A 19,260-nucleotide genomic window follows, 5' to 3' on the forward strand; every position below is an offset into this window, starting at 1 on the left:
TGCGTGAAGTGACTACCATGAAGAGATATTATTATAAACTGAGTCAGTTTTGGAAACAGTGGTTGCCATCTTGGTCCTCAGGCCCTCAGTAGTATTGAAGCACTTCTGTGTTCCTCTGGCCTGTTGTGCCCATTTAGTGCCTGCTCCTGGCTGCTTGCCACGCTCCAGCCCCTCAGTCTGAGAGAAAGAATGAGATGCGGAAGATGTGGAGCAATAACTAACTTAATTTTTGAGCAGAGTTTAGCCAGCCCTAGGCTCATAGGGACCTTTCTTCACAAGCATGTTTGCCTTTATCCTGCAAAATATTAACCCTATTTCAATTTTTATCAAAAGGAAAATGGAGGACTGACTGGAATTGCCTTATCTGAAAATTCACAGGATGTTATCCCTTATTGCAAACATAACCTGCTGGCCGAGTGCTTGTTGCTAGCTAGACTCCACCAAGAACACCAGGGTTCATACAGAGTGGAGCCTGTTTCAAGAGAACAAATAGCTTGAAAACTTAAGTTTAAATCCTTTCCTTGCATTGAAAGGAAAAAAACTCACGACCCAAATTTTATATGTTAATTTTACTATCTTGGTAGGCTTACGTGCCCCACAGTAGTGCAAACTGTTGCAACAGGTAAAAAGTCAAAGACTTGAAGTATAATTTTGGCTGAGACGCAGAACATGTTATGGGAAATAAGGCTCACTTGCCCCATGCAGCATGTTAAAAAGTGAGGAAGTTCTCCATATGCAGACAGAGTGCTCTTCAGAAACACTGATATTACCTCTTCTGGTCTATATTCTTTTTGTTTGTTTGCTGCTTGTGAGCAGCATGGAGAAAAATACAATGGAAGAAAATGCAGTTAAGGATTTGAAAATACCTTCCTATGTTAAAAATCTGTCATTTTCCCTGCTGACTTGGAGATAAAATCAGAGAGATGACATTCATTACCTGCCCTTGCAACCATGAATGTAAGTGTAACTTCACTCAGATAAGAAATCCTGGTAAAAGTGTGTGGACTGCTTAGTCAGAAAAAGTGCTTTTATAAATATTTGCAGAATTGGAGATTAAAAGTGCAGCTGCTACTGTGACCATGGAGTCAGGAAGATAACTCCCCAAATAATTTAAATTTAGTAAGTTTGTGCTTGGGGAATACTGGTAAACTGTTCTAAAATTAGTATTTGTAAAATCATATGCACAATATCTGCAGGGAAAGTAGCAGGGAAGGGTTTTAGCCAGGTTCATGAATAAGAGGTCCATAGACAAAAGGGAATGAGTATACATGTCCTTATATGTTTAATATGGAAGTTCTATATGTTGGGGACGCAAACAGTGGCTGTGTCGACATGTTCTTCCTCCTTTCATAGGATTTCAGGACCTTCTGTGTTGAAAAGCGCCTTTGGAGGTTTCTAATTCAACCTCTTGTTCCCCAGCAGTGCCAGTTCTGAGGTCAGAACAGGCTGATCAGGGCTTTATCAAATTGGATCTTGAAAACCTCTGAAGATAGAGTCTGCAAAACCTCCATGGGCAACTGGTTCTGCCTCTTGTCTGTCCTTAAGGTGAGAAAGTAACTCCTGTCCAGCTGGGCCCTCTCCTGGTACAACTGATGCCCTTTGCCTCTCATCCTCCAGCCACATGACATTAAAGAGTCTGGCTCCATTTTCTCGATACCTCCCTTGTAGGTGCTTGGGAATGCTGTGAGTGTACTCCAAAGCAGTCTCTACTCCAAGATGAACAAGCCTCTCTCCCTTAGCCTTTCCTTATTGGGTAAGTCCTCATCTACCAGTCCCCATCAACCTGGTGGCCTCTGCTAAACTTCCTACAGCTTGTCTATACCATTGTGAGGTCTGGATGCAGTCTAATGAGTTCTGAGTAGGAGGAGATAGCCTTTCTCCTCAGTCTAGGAACTGTGCACCTCTTCGTACAGCCCTAGATACTTTGTTAGCTTCTTTGTTGCCTGGTTCACTTTCAGCTTGGCACCTATGTACATCTCCAGGGTCTTCCCAAAAGAACTTCTCCGCTGACAGTCTATCCCCAGTCTGCAGTGTTAACATGGGCTCTTGCTTCCCATGGGCAGGACTCTGTCCTTGTTGAATTTAATCAGGTGAGCGTTGGCTTATTCCTCCAGCCTGTCCAGGTTCTTTTTAATGGCAACCTTGCCCTTGGGAGTATCAGCAGTTTGATGGCAGACAGAATTTAGTGGCTAGACTGGTGCATAGGACATTATTTATGGCTTTTTTCTTATTTATTTGGGTTTATTATTAAATTTTTGTGCTGCTGGATTTGTCCCAGTTTCTTTTCAGTGGAATAAATAACAGCAAGTTTCCTTGGTATTATTCACATTTTGAAGATGCCCCTTGTAATGGAGAAGAAACATAGAGATGCAATAAGTATTCCTACTTAGGCCCGCTGTTGAACTCCTCAAACCTACTGCCTGGATTGGATTTTCTTCTCTCTGCTAAAGAGAAGTCTTCCAGGGAATAGAAAAGTTCCAAGGAAAGATCACTTAACACGCAACTTGGGTATAAAGATGCTGACTTGACCCTACCATCAAAATCTATTGAGAACAGCCTGATCTTATGGAGGATCATTCTACTTTTCATGCCTGTTTTCACAGGATGGAGCTCCTCTATAGGTCAGGGTCTTCTACCTGCCATTTCTGCTTCCCTCTTTTTCTTCAGGAGACCAGGAGTGTACTGGATGGAGGGAAGCGATGTTCTTATCTTCCAGGAGTTTCTTGATCTAGATGAGTTAAAAGGCTTTGGAAATATATCATGCAGATGTTGTCTGTGTGCTATTTGGAAGTTCTTAGATCAGCAGGGAAGAGGTAGAGAGAGTATTTTCTTGTTCAATAGACTCCTCACTAGACACACAAAGCTTTGGATAACTCCTCCTTCAAAAATCCCTCCTAGGCTGAATGTTAAAATGAAGAGGGAGAAGAGTAAACAATCCCATCTTCCCCTCAACCTTTTACTCACTGATACACAGTGATCTACATCAATGTCACCTAGTGCTGGCACAGAGTGACTTTCATGTGTGCAGATAGCTCAGAACTTTGGCTGTTCACATCTTTCAATATTAGAGTTCATTTGCATCTAAAACTGCTTGTCTTGACGATTGCACTCTGTCACATGCCTGGAGTGGTCTGCAGTTCCCAGTCTGCATCACCTGGCTGCTCTGGTTTATCTTCAGGGCTATCTTCAAGCAGCATGCCTATGAAATAAGGTTATAAAATGAAAGCTCCCTCTGCTTTCAACATGGATGTGCAACTGCTATGCCCAGAAGACAGATGAGTTTTGATTTCACTTTTGATTTTTAATGGCAACTAACAATTGAATAAGGAAAATTATTTAAAAAATTTATAATAGCTTGCAATTTAGGGAAAGAACTGTTCTCTTGCAGCTTGTCTCTGAACATCCTTACTCCTCATTTGAATCTGGTTAAAAGCTGTTCTTGAAAGTCTGTCAGCTCTCAAAACAGACCCCTATCACTTCTTGCCCTTCATTCAGTGGGAATTACCCAGATATCTCTGGGAATAGTGAGAGCTGGATGGACTTTCTCTTTGAATCTGGGCTTTTTGTGTGGTAATACAGGGAGAGTGGAGAGTGTTAAAACCAAGTTACTTAACCACAGCCTTCCTGACTGTTAGGAAGGATCAATCATAATATGGGAGAACAGATCTGAAGTTGCAGGTGGAGAACTGCTTTCATTTGAAAGTAGCATCATTAAAAAAGTAAAAAAAAAAGAAAAAATTAAACATCTGAAATACATTTTAGAAAGATAGAAACAAATGTGAGATCTCATACTTTTGCAAGGAATTGTATCAAACGCTTCTGAGCAGACAACATAATGGCCTATTAGAGAAACACAATGTCACTTGTAGGTGGCTAGAAGTACAAAGTAGGAAGATGATAGTGTCACTAAATGCTTTTTCTAAATTGCAGGGATGGGTGTTCAATGAAATGTTTTCTGGCTGAATAGAGATACAAGTGCAGATAGATGGGGACAAGAGGAGGCAAATGGGCTGTTTTCCCAAAAAGGCTGTTTCCTGTCCCTTAATCTCTGTTCTGACTCAAGCACCCAAGAATTGTGGATTCCTTACTGAGGCTTTAACGTCATTCCGCTATGAATAGATACCCTGTGAACATAGCAAAGTGTCTATGTTTGTTTCTCTCTCCCTTTCAAGTGGTGTCCAGAATGCTATAATATTACTATCATTATGGGGGAGAAAAAAAAATAGAGAGAGCAACAAATTGTGTTTTCTGGTATATGGGGGAATTTTTTAGTTGTTTTATTCTGATGGCATTGTGGAAAATGAAGCATATCTATAAGCTGTGCTGCAAAATGCAGTGTAGCTTGGGGATGTCTATACTAATTTTAAAGAACTCAACTTGAAAAATCAGGAATTATCTAGCTGTTATTTTACAGTACTCTGCACTGACTACTGTTGTCGTGTTATTAAGGCAAACTACTCAGCAAGAGTTAACTCAATAAGAGTATCACCTTAGCAACCAGAATATTAACATACTACAGCAACAAAGATAGCCAGCTTATACTTTGACTTCAGGCATAGGAGTTGATAGGTCGTAGTGCTGTGCAGGATTGGGATAAAAAGTAATGGTAAAGCTAAAGAAGAACCAAATGTAATATTTATTGAGTATCTAATGGTCAGGCAATTCTGGTTACTGGAGTGATTTCAAAGTAAAAAAAGTAAAAATAATACATGAGCCAGAATATATGGGCAGATCACTCCACATTCTCTTTCCACTTCTCTCCCTAACCTTCATTAATGTTACATTTTATTTCTTCTTAAGCACAACCTATCATAAGCTTTTTAGTACCCCTTATTTTTTTCCTGTCATTCATGCATTTCATCCAATATGCAAAACATTGCGTAGATGGAAAATACTTTTAAAGCAGCAAAGATGTAGCAAGTGGCAGTATCTGGCAAAACAACATCTAAGAGAACAAACTGAGCATTTAATCTGACTGACAGGCAAGATCTAGTTTAATTTTTAGATGACTCAGTATTTTTCTATATATGGATCTGAAGTAGTGAGAAAACAACTATGAAATGCAACATTGCCATCCAGGGCAGACCTGATTCACCTTCTTTTACTGCTTGCTGCAGCTGTAGGTACACTTCACGTTACTTCCTGAATCCCAGTGAGCCCCAAATGTATTTTAAATGAGACACTGTCTGAACTAAAAATGAACAACAATGTCCAGTTCTGGACACTGTTGCTTCCAATGCAAATGACTTGCTATTACCATCTCCAGCTTTGGCCCAGAAATGTGAATGTGACTGACTTCTACTTGTGTAGGATGCAGAAAACTACTTTTACTTCAAACTGATATCTCTAATTTCAAATTCCAATGCAAATAGAAATGAGCATGAGCAAACTCTAGAGCACCCAAATGGCTGCTCTAAAGCCATATGGAATAGCTCCATAGAACTACTCTGATGATCAGCTGTGAGACAGCTTTATGTATCAGTTCTGTTTTGCCCAGATCTTCAGAGCTATGTTGTAAAAAACTCGCTCCGGCATTATATCATCACAAAAAAAGTCTTCATTTGTCTCTATGAAACAGCTCTTTGTTTATACAGACATTATAGTTCTGAAGGCTGGGATCATGCCTGTAGTTTCATTTAAAGAAAAATAAAAATGTGATGTTTATTTTTTTTTTACGTTATTGCTTGTTCACTCCAGTCTTACATGCAAAAAGCAAGTCTTAAATTCTGTTGTTTGTAGTTCTGTCTTGGTTTATGCCATAGGCACCTTAACAAAAACCTGATAAAAATTATCCTGTATGTCATATTTATGTAATATATTTAATGCTCTTTTGACAGCCTCTTTACTGTTGTGTTCTGGTGATACCCACAGAACTCCAGGCAGTTTGACAAACCTGTAAAAAATCATCAATGAGGTGCAGATTTGCACACACAGAAGCAGATGGTAAACCAACTAGCAGTTCAGGGAGACAGGCATCAGGAAATTACAGCAGTGGCAGAAATTAAACACTTAGTGCCAGAGGCCCAGTTTCTTAAGTGATGTGAAATTCTGCACGTGATGGTCACTGTATTATGAAAAAAACAGGAGGAAGAGGACTAGATACTGCACATTACAGTTGCACTTTTAAAAAACCTGGTCACTAAGATCTAAATATCCTACAATAAGGTGTCTCACAGTGGTTAAAATGTAAAAAAAAACAACAACAAAAAACCAAACCAAAACCCAAACAAACCTGTCCAAGTCTAGATTTTGATATTTTTTTTCTTTGAAAAATTTTGTGCCCTGACATATTCTTTAACTATTCCACAAATATTATTTACTACTTTGCAACTGTGGAAAACACTGAATGTGAGATCCAGAGAGGCTGTCTGGGAGGCAGAAGTTAGAATGAGTTGGTCCTTATGACAGGTTAGAGAAGCAGTTGGATGGAGAAAGAAACTCCTGCCCATACCAGCATAAAATGTCTGGAGATGAATGCAGCTGGTTCATAAGCTAAGAGTAAAAAAAAATGTTCCATACAGGTTTTCCAGTTCACTTGATTTTACATCTTAAATAAGGCATCTGTTACAACAAACATCGCCTTCTGAAAGTAACATAAGCAGATCCTGGAAGAAGCAGTTGACTTATTTGTCTTATGTTCTGTAGAGCTCTTTTCAGGAAGGAGGAGAAGGTAAGGAAACTCCTCATGGCCCTACTTTAAGTAGCCGGGACTCCAGCCCTACCCATCTTTCATTATTTTCTCTGTCTTAAAAACTTGTTCTTTGCCTCATTTCTGCATCTTCAGAAAGAAAAGAAGGTTTCAGTGCTGTCTCAATTCCTGCAAGTGGACATGGTGTACATGTCCTTGTCCCATGTAGGGCAAAGTAATATTTGGTACCTGTTGATGTCCAGTATCTGTGTTTGTGAGGCAAACTGCTGACTTACATGACTCCTGTCAGGTACACTCTGTTGGCAATTTTCATAGAGGTAAAATCTCCTGTTTTCATTCAAGTAAAAATAAAGGCCAGGGAGAAAAGTTTGGAGGGTTCGGGGGGGAAGGTGAAGAGGAGTGAATTGCATTTACTTGATTGTCAGGGTACAGGGAAGGAATAGCATTTGAAAGACTAGTGCTTCGGATTTAAAGCTGGCCTTCTGATTTGTAACTCTGGAACCACTATGAGCCTTCATCTAGCTTGGATGCTTTCTGAAATGACATTCAGACCATTAATTCAATGGAAATTCTCCGCTTTATGCTAATGCCATTAAAATCTGGCTAAGACTAATTGAACCTTTTATTTTGGGTTCAGCAGAAAGTAAAATCCCAGACATCTTAGACTTTGCTTAAAGCTGAACAATGCTGCATTGTTGAATAAACAGGATAGTTCCTTCAAGCATGATGGTGTTAATTTTTTGTTGGGATTTTTTTAGAACTTAATTTCATCAATGTGCACAGCTTAATTTTTTTCTGTTTTCTCATCCAGTGCTCATTGGTTGGCTACCAGAAGAACTGTTCCACCTTTTATGGAAAAGACAGGCATCTTAATTCTGAGGTTCTAAACAGCTTTTCTGCCCATGGCCTGGAAACAGGGAACAGAGTATGGACCAGCATAGCTTTGATTTTATTGCTTTCAGTTTTACAGAGGCATTAAAATTAAATGCTTTATAGACCATCTTAACATGAGTGACAGATTTGCTGAAATTACTGCCTATTTCCTTTCCATTTAATGAGTTCTATAACCTGTTGTATGCTCCTACTATGACATCTCTTCCTTGTATGAATGTCTGGCTTGCAATGAACCCTGAAGATTTGAGTTCTCTATATTAACCCATGTTCTAAAAACAATAACTCTTCCTGAAAGATCTCAAAGCCAATGGCGTGGCTAATTAGTGATAAAGAACTACTTATATTCCTGCGAGTGTCACTTAGGCTCTTTGACAAAGACGTATAACAGCTGTCAGAAACTCCTTAGAAAGTAGTGTCAGTTTAGTAAATGATGCTGTTGGTTGTTTCAAACAGTTTCAGTATTAGAAAGCTTGGGTATTTCCCTCTCACTCACATATCTTGTACTCAACGATCTTGTGCTTTTCCATGTAGTTAGTTTGCTTTACAAAGAAATTGCACAAAGAAGCATTAAAGGCTAAGTCTGCTTGAAATTATTGTGTCCTGAGAAATATTATGCTGGCATCTCTTGATTGTGGAGTAAAAGAAATGATGGGTCTATATCGAGTTAACTCTGCTGCCAATAACTGTCTATAAGCACTGAAAGATTCTCAGGGGAAAGTGAGATAGAAAAATGTAGAAAAAAACTCCTTGACTTTATGGATGACTTCAGGAAGTAAGGAACTGCAGAAATAGGTACTTCTTAATCAAAGTCAAAACCTACAAGTGCCTACAGTTGAGGAAAAAAAACAGTAGGCCCGCTAAATTGAACAGAATATTGATTAAGAGTTAATCAGAATTAACAGGACATTTTGACTGTGTCCTCCTATTTTTTTCAGGAATAGACCTACTCTGGAATTGTGGGTATATATGATAAAACTTTTTTTAAAAAGTATACCCCCTGAAATTCATAGCTCTAAACTGAATCATGGATTTCTGATTGCCACTGGCATGGATTTATGAATTCATTATCTGCATTTAATCATAACGAAAAACTCTTAATCTGTGTGATTCACAACTTCAGGTTTTCATCATAAGCTAAGACTGATACCAAGAGTGCAAAGCTAAAATTCTTGAAATAATAATCTTTTGAGTGTTTGCCAATGACAATGGTTTGCACTCAGATTATCAGCTTAGCTTAGTATTCAGTAAGAAGAGAATGCTCCTTTGTATGTTCTTTTATTAGAAAATTAGTTGCTTTGAAATGTGATTTTGCTGGATACCTGTTCTTTTTACATTTCCCCCAGTTTTATTAAAAAAATTAAAGGTACTCTATCTAATCAGGTGGCTGTCTCTAGCTGTGCTTTTGGAAATAATTCTGCTTTCACATCTATTTCTTCTTTTATCTCTGAATGCATGCAGTTGCTGTCTAAAGTTCTCATGCATGCTAAATGGAAGATGTGTATCTGAAAGCTATATTTATGAGTTCCAATAGGATACATTTGGAGCCTAATAACCCTCTGAATTTGCCTAACAAAAATGATATGGTTTACATGCACCTTTAATGTTTACCATTGCTCTGATTCTGTTTTTTTCTTTCTACAGCATTAGGAAGATGTCTGTAGTTCCTCACTGCATGGAAGAACAGAGACTCTTAATCTTTTTCTACAATCCATCTATGGCAGCATTAAATATCTGCCAGGCTGTAGGGACCTCTGCACAGCACAGCAGAGAGAGAACCAGCCTGAGCTAGTCCAAAGATCTGTTTGCTCCAGCATCCTGTCTCTGATGGTGATAAAATGACAGAGAACAAGAGCAGAACCAGCTCAACCTTCAAACAGTTTACAAGCAGCAACACTGAATACAGGAGGATGATCACATCTTTTAACTGGCTGGTCACGCTGTGTTTGGACTCTGGGCTGCCAGGGCACACTGCTGACTCAAACTGAGCCTGCTGCTGACCAGCACTCCCAGGTCCCTTTATGTACAGCTGCTTTCCAGTCACTCCTCTCCCACTTTATACTTATGGCTGGCATTACTCTGTCCTAGGTGTAGAATCTGGCATTTGGACTTGTTAAATTTCATTCCATGAATTGTTGCCCTATGCTACAATCTGTCTAGATCCCTCTGCAAGCTGGTCAAGAGGTGATTATCCCACTGTATTCAGCATTGGTGTGGCCTCATTTTGAGTACTGTGTGTGATTCTGAGCCCCACAATTTGGAAAAGGATGTGAAGGTCCCTGAATCCAGAGGAGTGCAACATAGCTGGTGAAAGGGCTGGAAGGTGTGTCCTGTGAGGAGCAACTGGGAATTTTGGTCTTGTTTGGTTTGGAGAAAAGGAGGCTGAGGGGCAACCTCATTGCGCTCTGCAGCAATATGAGGAGGAAAAGTGGAGAGAGAGATGCTGAGCTCTTCTCCTTGGGATCCAGTTGCAGGGTGGATTGGAATGGTTCGAAGCTCTGCCAAGGAAGGTTTGGACAGAAAGCATTTCTCTACTGTCAGGGTGGTCAAACACTGGAACAGGCTTCCTGGAGAGGTGATGGATGCCCCAAGCCTGTCAGTGTTTAAGAGGCGTTTGGAGTGCCTTTAATAATATGCTTTAACTTCTAGTCGGTCCTGAAGTGGTCAGGCAGTTGGACTAGATGATTATTCATTAGGTCCCTTCTAGAGTAGAAACAGTCTACTCTATTCTAGTCTTGTTGGTCTAGTCTAACATTTTTAGCTTAGGGATTATATGCATTTATACTGTCTCAGTGGATTTGCGCATGAACTTACCCAGTCATTTTTTCACATTTGTTGTAAAATTTTAACATATAACACATATGATAGTACATTCTATATTTTAACTATGTGCTGTTGGGAATAATCAGACCCTTCTGCCTATTCTAAACTAGGCAACTGTCAGCTTTACTGAAGGCCTGCAGCCCTCACATTGAGAGGAGCAGAGAGCAATCAATTCCTCTCTATCTATTCCTATCATTATACACAGATCTTACAGACCTCTGTTGCATCCTAATTTGTTGCAGGTTTTTTTTTGTTTTTCTTTTAGAAACCATTGCATATTTTAAATCATTATCTCTGTCCTTCTCTGAACCATCTCTGGAAGGAAAAGGAAGGCCAATGTTTTATATGGTGTTCAACCATGATCCTGCAAAATTTGAGAATGATAGTATCCATGTTGCTATTTAATCCTCTCCTAGTAATACCTAGCATTCATTTGCTTTTCTGACCACTACTGAGCACTGAGTTGGTAGTAATCTTAACAGCACATTCTGATGGCTGGAAACCCATTGTTCTACGTGTGAATATAGGGATGTTTTCCCCATGTTGCTGTAACTGTCATAAAGATACTTCGTTTCTCAGCAACTTCATGAGAAAGCTCAGATGTTGTTGCTTTTGTTTCAAGGGCTGAAAGTCAACTGTAGGAGAAAATCAGAGTGGAATCCTTAAGGGCACAAGAACTGAGTTTAAGCTGGTTTTATATTCTATAATCTCCAAGGGATGTCATATTATAAGGTCTGTATTTTCCATTTGTTTTTTCCTCTTTCAAAACTCTAAACTTTTGTTATGCATCTGTGACACTAAATGCTGCCTATGGGCAGCTGTCAATCTTTTGCTGCATGTTTGTGCATTAAATTTTACGTACTGTTAGACATGAAATGGTGTCATTAAGAGTAAGCAGTCTTCCTCTCTAGTGTATTGGATACAAGACCATGAAAAACAAGGAAGGAAAATGTGTATTTAAAAGAGACACAGGACTTAGGCTGTGCTAGCAAAACCTCTGCTTGTTGGAATCCAAAACTCAACTATCAGCAGCAAAGAAACTAATAGGATTATGTAGCAAGTTGTGGACAGCAGGAGCTGGGAGAAACTCCTTGCTCTGAGGAGCTTCATCACAAGACCTGTTAATATTTAGCTATGTTTGATTGTCCTGTCTCTTTCAGCAAGATATGAAAGACTTTGTGATGATGATGTCAGACAATGTAGAAACCCTTTTGTTCTCTTCCCCCCATGTGGTCCTCGCTTCAGGAGAATATTAACCACCTTGTGTAATTGCAATAGAGAATTGTATAATCCTGTAGTCAGCATAACCCATCCCCTAGTTAGCACAACCCATCTTCTTCATTAACATATCCCACACACCTGACCCTTATATTGCATGTCGCGTGTTCAATAAATATTCCAGCTTGTACCCCCGACCTGTGATCGTGTAGTTTTATTGACCACTTACAAATGGCATCCGAGAGTAGGGCCAAGAGCCTCGGTCTCTAATATTTAGAGGCTAGCCATCCAGAGCCCTTGGCATTGGCAGGAATAGCAGTGCTTCCTGTCCCGGTAGTGGTGCATGGCTGAACTGGAAGACGGAACGTGAACAGAATTTGTCACACTGCAGTGGGACTGCAGGTGAGCAGCCATGAACTAGTTAAGTTGTTTAGGATAGATTTTGAAACATAAAATTAGGGAATGGGGGTGCAGCTGTCTTCTGATCAAAGCCACGCTTATTCAGTCATGAAGTACCTGCTTAAACAGTATGGCTCGAAGACTGATGAACAATCCTTGTGGGCTCACTGCAATCAGAATGATATACAAGCAGCAAAAATTCTCGGGCCATGGAGGACAGTCTTTGAGACTCTTAAAAAACACTCCTCCAAAACTAGTGAAAACCATCTTGACTGTTTGCCACAAGATTCGGCAGGAGAAGATAACACTTTCCCACATGGGGAAAGGGGGCCATAGAATGATGGCGATCTCTCTGCTCTGGCACTCCCGAATGCATCTAAAGCCCTCGCCGCCTGGGACCGTAATGAGGATCGCTGGGATTCAGGTGGCGGAAAACTGAGAGAGCCACAGACAGCCAACGTAGTGTCCACGCAATGGGAGCAACCACAGGTGCTGGTGAACTTCTGACGGCGCGGTGAGAGCGCGGACTGGGATTAGCAGCAGAGGCTCTGCACGCAAGACACATGTATCCAACATGGCGCTGTGGCATTTCCAACTTGCGCGCCACACCACCGTGGTGGGTGGAGCCATAACGCAGAGAACTCAGAGAGCTGAGGGAGGCAGCGGGATGGGAGCGTGAAGATGCTGCCCCTGCCCGGCCCTGCCACTCGGACAGCCCCTGGTGAAGATGGTGAGGGCGGCAGACAGGGTGATGGGGCCGGGGGAGTCGCGCCGGCGGTGGTACCAGGTCCATCAGTGTGGGGAGTGGCCTGGGGAACGAGGTGGAGCGGGGCGGGGCGTGGCCCTAGCTACCCCTAATGGTGCTCATGGCCCTGCCTGCCACCACCACCCAGCCGCCTGCCTCTTTCCCCAGCGATGTGAACGGGCAGAGCCTCCACCTGCCCTGCTTCCACCTGGCTGGGGGCGCCCGCATCTCTGCCGCCGCTGCGCCGTGGAGCATATCTACTGCAAACTCGTGGGGAGCCTGGCAGGCGGAGGGGACATGGAGCCATGAGAACTCGGCCTCAGGGAACAGTGGAGCGGAGCGGTGCCACCGCCCCCCCTTTCTTTTTTCTTTGCACGAAGAAAGGAAACAACCAGAACACGGCAAGGCTGACGAAGACACTCTTCCATAGCTAATAGCCAAAATTGTTTTCAGATGCATGCCTGGACATAAGAAAGATTTTATTAATTAGCCCAGATACCTTAACCAGCAAGTCTTTATTTAAATAAGTCATGATGTCTAGTAATGTAAACAAATTCAAGAGTAACCTTGCTAACTGTTTTCTAAATTGTTCACCTAGATGGCAGTCCCTAGTAGAATAAAGTTTTTGTATTTGTGACAATTTTTACTAGGTTTTGCAGTAACTATGACAAGTTCTCCTTAGATCCAAAGCCAATTAACATCAGGAGATGCATATTTGCTTTGAAAATAGGGGGAGTGTATATATTACCTCTGAACTATAGGAATGTTTATGAAGAAATTATATGTTTTTTGAATTTTAAATTGAACATGAAGCAGAAATATGTTTACGTGTTACAGGTTATATTCTCATCAAAGCAGGAATTCAAGGACCAAAGAAACACATAGTTAGATATTGCTAATCTAAGGGTAAGAAACAAGAACACCAATTTCTCATTTCATAACCAGAAGACACAGTAAAATAAAACTCAAAAGTCTATTTGTGTGAGAGCATGGTAATGGCCATCATGTATGAAAGTTTGTGTGAAAGCATATAAATGTGTGAATGTATGATCATTGGTATGTTCTGGTTTGCTTAAAAAATGCAGAAACCACATTATCTCATATATGCATAACCACCCTCAGATGAAAAACAGAATTCACATGACCCTGAGTTGAATGCAGTTGCTCATTTGCAGAAGTGTTTAGACTGGATAAAAGTTTTCAAGAACAAACCCTGTATTAAAAGCACTTCTACCCCCGACCTAAGGTTGCTTAGTTTTTGACCTCCACAGGCTATGGCAGCCCTTTTTCCTAACCTTCAGTCTAAACCTTCCCTGGCACAACTTGAGGTCATTTCTTCTTGTCCCATTGCTTGTTACCTGGGAAAAGAGACCAACATCCCCCTGGTCACAACCAAAGTGATGTTGCTGGGATACTGTCTTGGTTTGAGCCGCCCCCTGGGGAGGGGGCTGGAAATGGTTGGTCCCAGCTGAGTTTCCGCTGAGGGACCAATCGGAGCTGTTTTTTCGCCCCTGTGAAAATTAGATATTACAACAGCCAGAAGTTGTTGGCAGTTGTGTGTGTGAGACCATGAGGTGAGAGGAGGGAGGCCTCCGGCCCCTTGTGGCAGGGCCAGGCCCTCTTCCCCCCCCAGCCAGGCTGCGGGGAGCCCAGGACAGTATATTAACTGGACCGGGTACCTGTGGCCAAGGCTAGGGGGCTTTTTTCTCCCCCACTGCCCAGGAGGGGCAGTGGTGTGGGCTTAAGACTTGGCACTGGAGCCAAGCCAGGAGACAGGCCAGGGGTGGTCCGAGTCTGGAGAAGCAGCTGCGATATGCAGGGCTGGAAGAACTCTAGGCAGAAGAGAGAGAGAGAAACCTGCAACCTGGGAGATAGGTCAAGGGGCTCGGAGGAGGCCCTACGTGAGGTTTGGACGAAGGCAGCCGAAAACTGAAGGACGAGGAATGTGGGGGATGGCCTCCCCTTGTCATGTGGCAAGCCAAGCTGAAGCTGCAGCAGCTAAAACAGAGAAAGCCAAACCAGCAAGCTTTTTCTGAGTAAGGACTTTTGGTGAAAACTATCTGGGGTAAAAAAGACTGAGCGAGACCCAGAAACCTGCAACCTGGAGAGTGAGAGTGAACATCTTACTCTCTGAGAGGAAACCTTCACGAACCATGGGGAAAGGACTCAAAAGCTGACTCCCTGGACCTTTCGTGATGAACACTTGATGACGCAAGTGTTTCCCTTGCAGCTCAGGAGGAGATCTCAACAGGAGCTGAGGGCTGGTGGGGGTGCAAGAAAACCCCTTCCCTGATACCCCAATGAGAGACTTTTAACTATCGCCCTGAAAACTTCTCCTGAACTGATGTGGGAGTGTCTAGGGGTGGTAGGGATTATTATTAATACTGTGTATTTATTTGCTCTTTAGTTTCTATAGTATTTAGTGTGGTAGTAATAAATTGTAATATGATTCCCCCATGCTGAGGTGTGCCTGTCTGAAAACTTTTCTTCGGTGTTGGGGCAAATTGTGGGGGGAGCTTGGAGATTGGATTTTTGGGGTCAATCCCCCACATTTTCTGGGAAAAAAGACCAACATCCCCCTGGTCACAACCAAAGTGATGTTGCTGGGATACAGATAATGATTTTAAGAAAATATTGATCTGCCTAACTTGGGGGCTGTTTCCCTTATATAAACTGCCCCAACAAATGCAAGATGACCTTGGGATCAGTGATGGCCCAATCCTGCTGCTCTTGCAAAGGAGATACCCCCTTACAGTGACAAAGAGTGGAATTTGTAATGTATGTGTAACGAAACTGCTGCAATGCTCTTGGCTGTGAGTCTTGCACAAAGAAGGCCATAAGTTTGTGACGCGAATTTGTATTATTACATAGTCTAGTGTGTAGAAATAAAGAATTGAGATTGTAATGGATATTTATTCAAACTGTTGTGACCTTCCAGGTTCTGTGTTTTTTAAGTAAGATGCACAGAGCAGTGGAGGTGAAAAAGAGTAAGGAGCAAGAAGCAGCTGAAAGAAATCATTATACACTGACCCCAGCCTTCAGCACCACTTTTTACCTCACAGAGGGAATTGAGAGAGAACTGAACATAAGTCACAGTAAAAACAAGAGGAATTGAGACTAGAAAGGGGGGAGGAGAGGTATTGGACTGAAACTGAGCCTGGGGAAAGGAGAAGAAAAATGTTTCCATAAGTTTATTTGTTTATCGTCTTGTTTTTTTTCAATACCCAAATCAGTAACTTGGAGTTTGTTAATTGGTATTAAATTAAGTGAAAATCCTGAAGTAAATACTATCTCACCCACAGAAATGATGTTCATCCCTTATTTTGCACAACTCCTGTAATTCTGGACTACAGGAAAAAGTGGAGAAAGAACTCCCTCTCCACTCCAGATTTCAAGGACTTAGCCCTGTTTCTCTTTTGGTTTTCTTTCAACTCTCTATCAGAGAAGGGTTAAAACAGTGGTGGGGCAAGAATGCTGGTTATATAAAGCAAATGAGACAATAACATTTAGAGAGCACCACACGTAAAAGTATTGAAGGAACATAAGAACACAATAGGGAAATCACTTACAAAAATCTGTTCCCCATAGAATTTGTCAGCTTTAGTTAAAAACAGAGGATAACAAGTGATATACTAAAAAACATACAGTCTTTGGGTTTAGGGAGACAAGTAAAACTGACTGTGATAGCAGATAAATTGGTTAAAGTCTAAGAGACTCTCCCTCTTCTGTTGAGTTGATGCATCAAAGATAAGCCAATAAGAGAGAGTCTAGACTAATGAAAAGATTCTGATCACCAGCAAGGGATCAGGCCCTAGACATTTTAGCAAGATGTATTAGGAAGCACTCAGATAAAACCAAATAAAGAAGAGTAACCTCATACTCTGACCTGTTCCTAAGACAGACCTTGAATAGTCTGTTCCAGCAATGGAAAGCTGAGTAAATGGGTTTCTGCTGAAAAAAAGTGTTAAACACTTGGTAGCAGCAGCTTGAGAGGAATTCCTTGAGAGGAAGGAATTCAAAGGCTTGCTTCTTTGACAAGACTTATTTGCCAAAACAGGTTGCCCCTTTAGCCCAGTTTGCCAGTACTGACAGAAATGGTGAAATGTTTTTTCTGTCCTTCCTCAGGCAAGCTCCCAGGAAAATCAGTGAAGATTCAGCTCTTTAAAAATCTACTCTTTTCATGTCCTTTCTATGAGGCATATGAATATTATCTTACTAATGGGTTTTAAATGCATCTCAGTAGGATATTAAAAGTGGATTTGCATGGACAACTTTAGTGGTCTTGAAATGACAGTTAATTTTAAGTAGCCACTCAGAATTCAGTGTCAGGGTCTCTGTGCATGTACATAGATCCCAGCAACATCTTGGACTGGTCTCATCTAATAGTACTTTTAATTCTTTGGGGCTTTTTTTTTCCTTTTTAATTGTCTTGTTTTGCTCATTGAAACAGATGCTTACCATTTCCCTCCTAAATGTTTTTGTTTGTTGTATGTGCAGTAAAAAGGACACTTTTCCCATTTCCTCTCTCCAGGCCCAACATCAAAGAGATGTACCTAGACAAGACATGTACCTAATCTTCTAGCTCTAATACCAGTGGGAAAGGGCTCTTGAAACCCTCTGGTCGACATCCACTGATTTTAAGTGACTCCAGAGTGACAGTCTTCTGACTGACAAGCTGCTCCACTTGCCATAATAGAGTACCTTAATAAGGTTTTGTGTGGACAGAGAGGAAGATAATTTTTTAATATCAGTGACCAAGAGTTAAAAATGAATAATTATTTTTGGGTATTCTTGTTGGTAATAAAAGAGCAGATCTTTGAAAGAGTCGGTGCTTTTATAAAATCCCAGCTAACTCCTCAGAAGCCAGTAGGTACTTTCAGAATCCTATGCTATATGCCCATTTCCAAGCAGATAGAAACATCCCTTCTCTAAGATGGTCCTCTAATTGTGGCAGAACTAGTGTCACTCATAACTGAAGCTGATCTGGAAAAAGGACCATATGTAGAAATTTCTAGCAATGGGACACTTTGGAGTGACAACACAAAGCCCAACCAAATCCCACCTGGACATATGGATGTAAAAGCCACATAAAGGTATGACCAGCCAGTGGATTATTTGAGAGCAAAGAAAATTATTTTTCTCCTGTTGACCTTTCATATGGGACTGTCCATGATGCTTTAAACTTTGCGCCCCACTATTTTTGTCCATAGCAACATGTGGGAGACGAGGAGAAGTGTGCTGTGGAAGATTGTGTCTAGGAGCAATGGAAGGCAAATATAGAAATCTGCAAGGAAATTCATGGAACACCAGAAGAATGCACCTTTTCCACCTTTGTTTAATGAGTCAGACTGTTAAAGTACTTTGTACTCATCATTGATGTTAATGTTGAATGTTTGGAATGTTATTGCTTTATAATATCCCTTTGATTGTTAGTTTACCACATGCCCTTCAGTGCTTGGTACCTCAATTCACACCTTTGTTCGTGGCTGGTTCAAAAATGCTGCATTGCAGTATCTAATTTATTAGTAATCCCTTGTTTGAATATCTCCGCCCTTATTTCCTTCCATTGGTTTGTATTTGCATGCTTCTCCCAAAATCCTCCCCTTTTTCCAGTGCCTGCCCTCCTGACTCTATTTAAGTCCAGTTCTCCTCTCAATAAAGGACCATTTTTGCCTCTACTCTGAAGTGGTCGAACTGTCTTTCCTAACGGGTTGTGTCAGCAACAAACTTACTGGAATTTGTAATGAAAAAGCCTTTATTCAGATAGCATTCACTGTGTTTCGAGATTCTGAATTGGATTATGTTTGCCAAGGTCAAGCTCATCAAGTTAGTGGACTGTGGAGGTTTTGTCCTCAACAATGCCACAAATCTACACTTTTTAAAAGATGGGCTCGTTTCATTTTTTTGAACAAACACTTGGTATAGGTAAGATCAAATATGGATCTGTATCACATATTACCCACAGCAACATAAGTGTAAGATTTAATATGGTAGGATCCTAGTTTTGTGAAATTGGACAAGAAAACGTTCAGGGAGGAGAGGAGATATATGACAAAAAACCTTGTAATGTTTGTTGGACAGAAGAGATGTAACTGCAAATGGAGCCTACAAAAAAGGAGAAGAAAAGAAACAAAAAAAAAGGACAGGAGAGGAGAGGGGAGGGGATGGGGAGGGAGAGGGAGAGGGAAAGAAAAAAAAGAAAAAAATGAGGAGAGAAATGGTGAAATCTGTGGTAGAGTTCTTCACAACAGACAACACATGTACCTTTATGGTCTGAAGGCAAGTCCATCACAAAGAATTTCCCAGTCTTTCTCCAGATCACAGCAGGGCAGGAGTGACAGCTCCCCCAAATTCTGGGGGAAATCACTGTGGATCATTGTAATAAAATACAGTATTTAATCCCATTCATAAACTGATTGAAGTCTCTCTGAAGACTGTTGTTCTTTGTTTATACCACTCCCACTGAAAAAACTATTCCAGAACTTAATATAGTTTATAAATTATTTTCATAGATAGCTTATACCTATTGCTCTTG

The 19,260-nt window shown here is 41.1% G+C and overlaps 1 long non-coding RNA gene across 1 annotated transcript in view; it reads left to right on the forward strand.

Annotated features, from left to right (window-relative positions):
• Positions 1–11,630, forward strand: part of LOC113966128 — a 43,000-nt gene extending 31,370 nt beyond the window's left edge. Inside the window, exons 2-3 of the long non-coding RNA XR_003533714.1 lie at positions 7,461–7,574; positions 9,185–11,630. This is a non-coding gene — a long non-coding RNA (uncharacterized LOC113966128). The remainder of the gene's footprint in view (positions 1–7,460; positions 7,575–9,184) is intronic.
• Positions 11,631–19,260: the final 7,630 nt, after the last annotated feature.

The sequence above is a fragment of the Neopelma chrysocephalum genome, unplaced genomic scaffold, assembly GCF_003984885.1.
Source record: "Neopelma chrysocephalum unplaced genomic scaffold, ASM398488v2 Primary Assembly neopelma1_22b, whole genome shotgun sequence".
In the NCBI taxonomy this organism is placed as follows: Eukaryota; Metazoa; Chordata; class Aves; order Passeriformes; family Pipridae; genus Neopelma; species Neopelma chrysocephalum.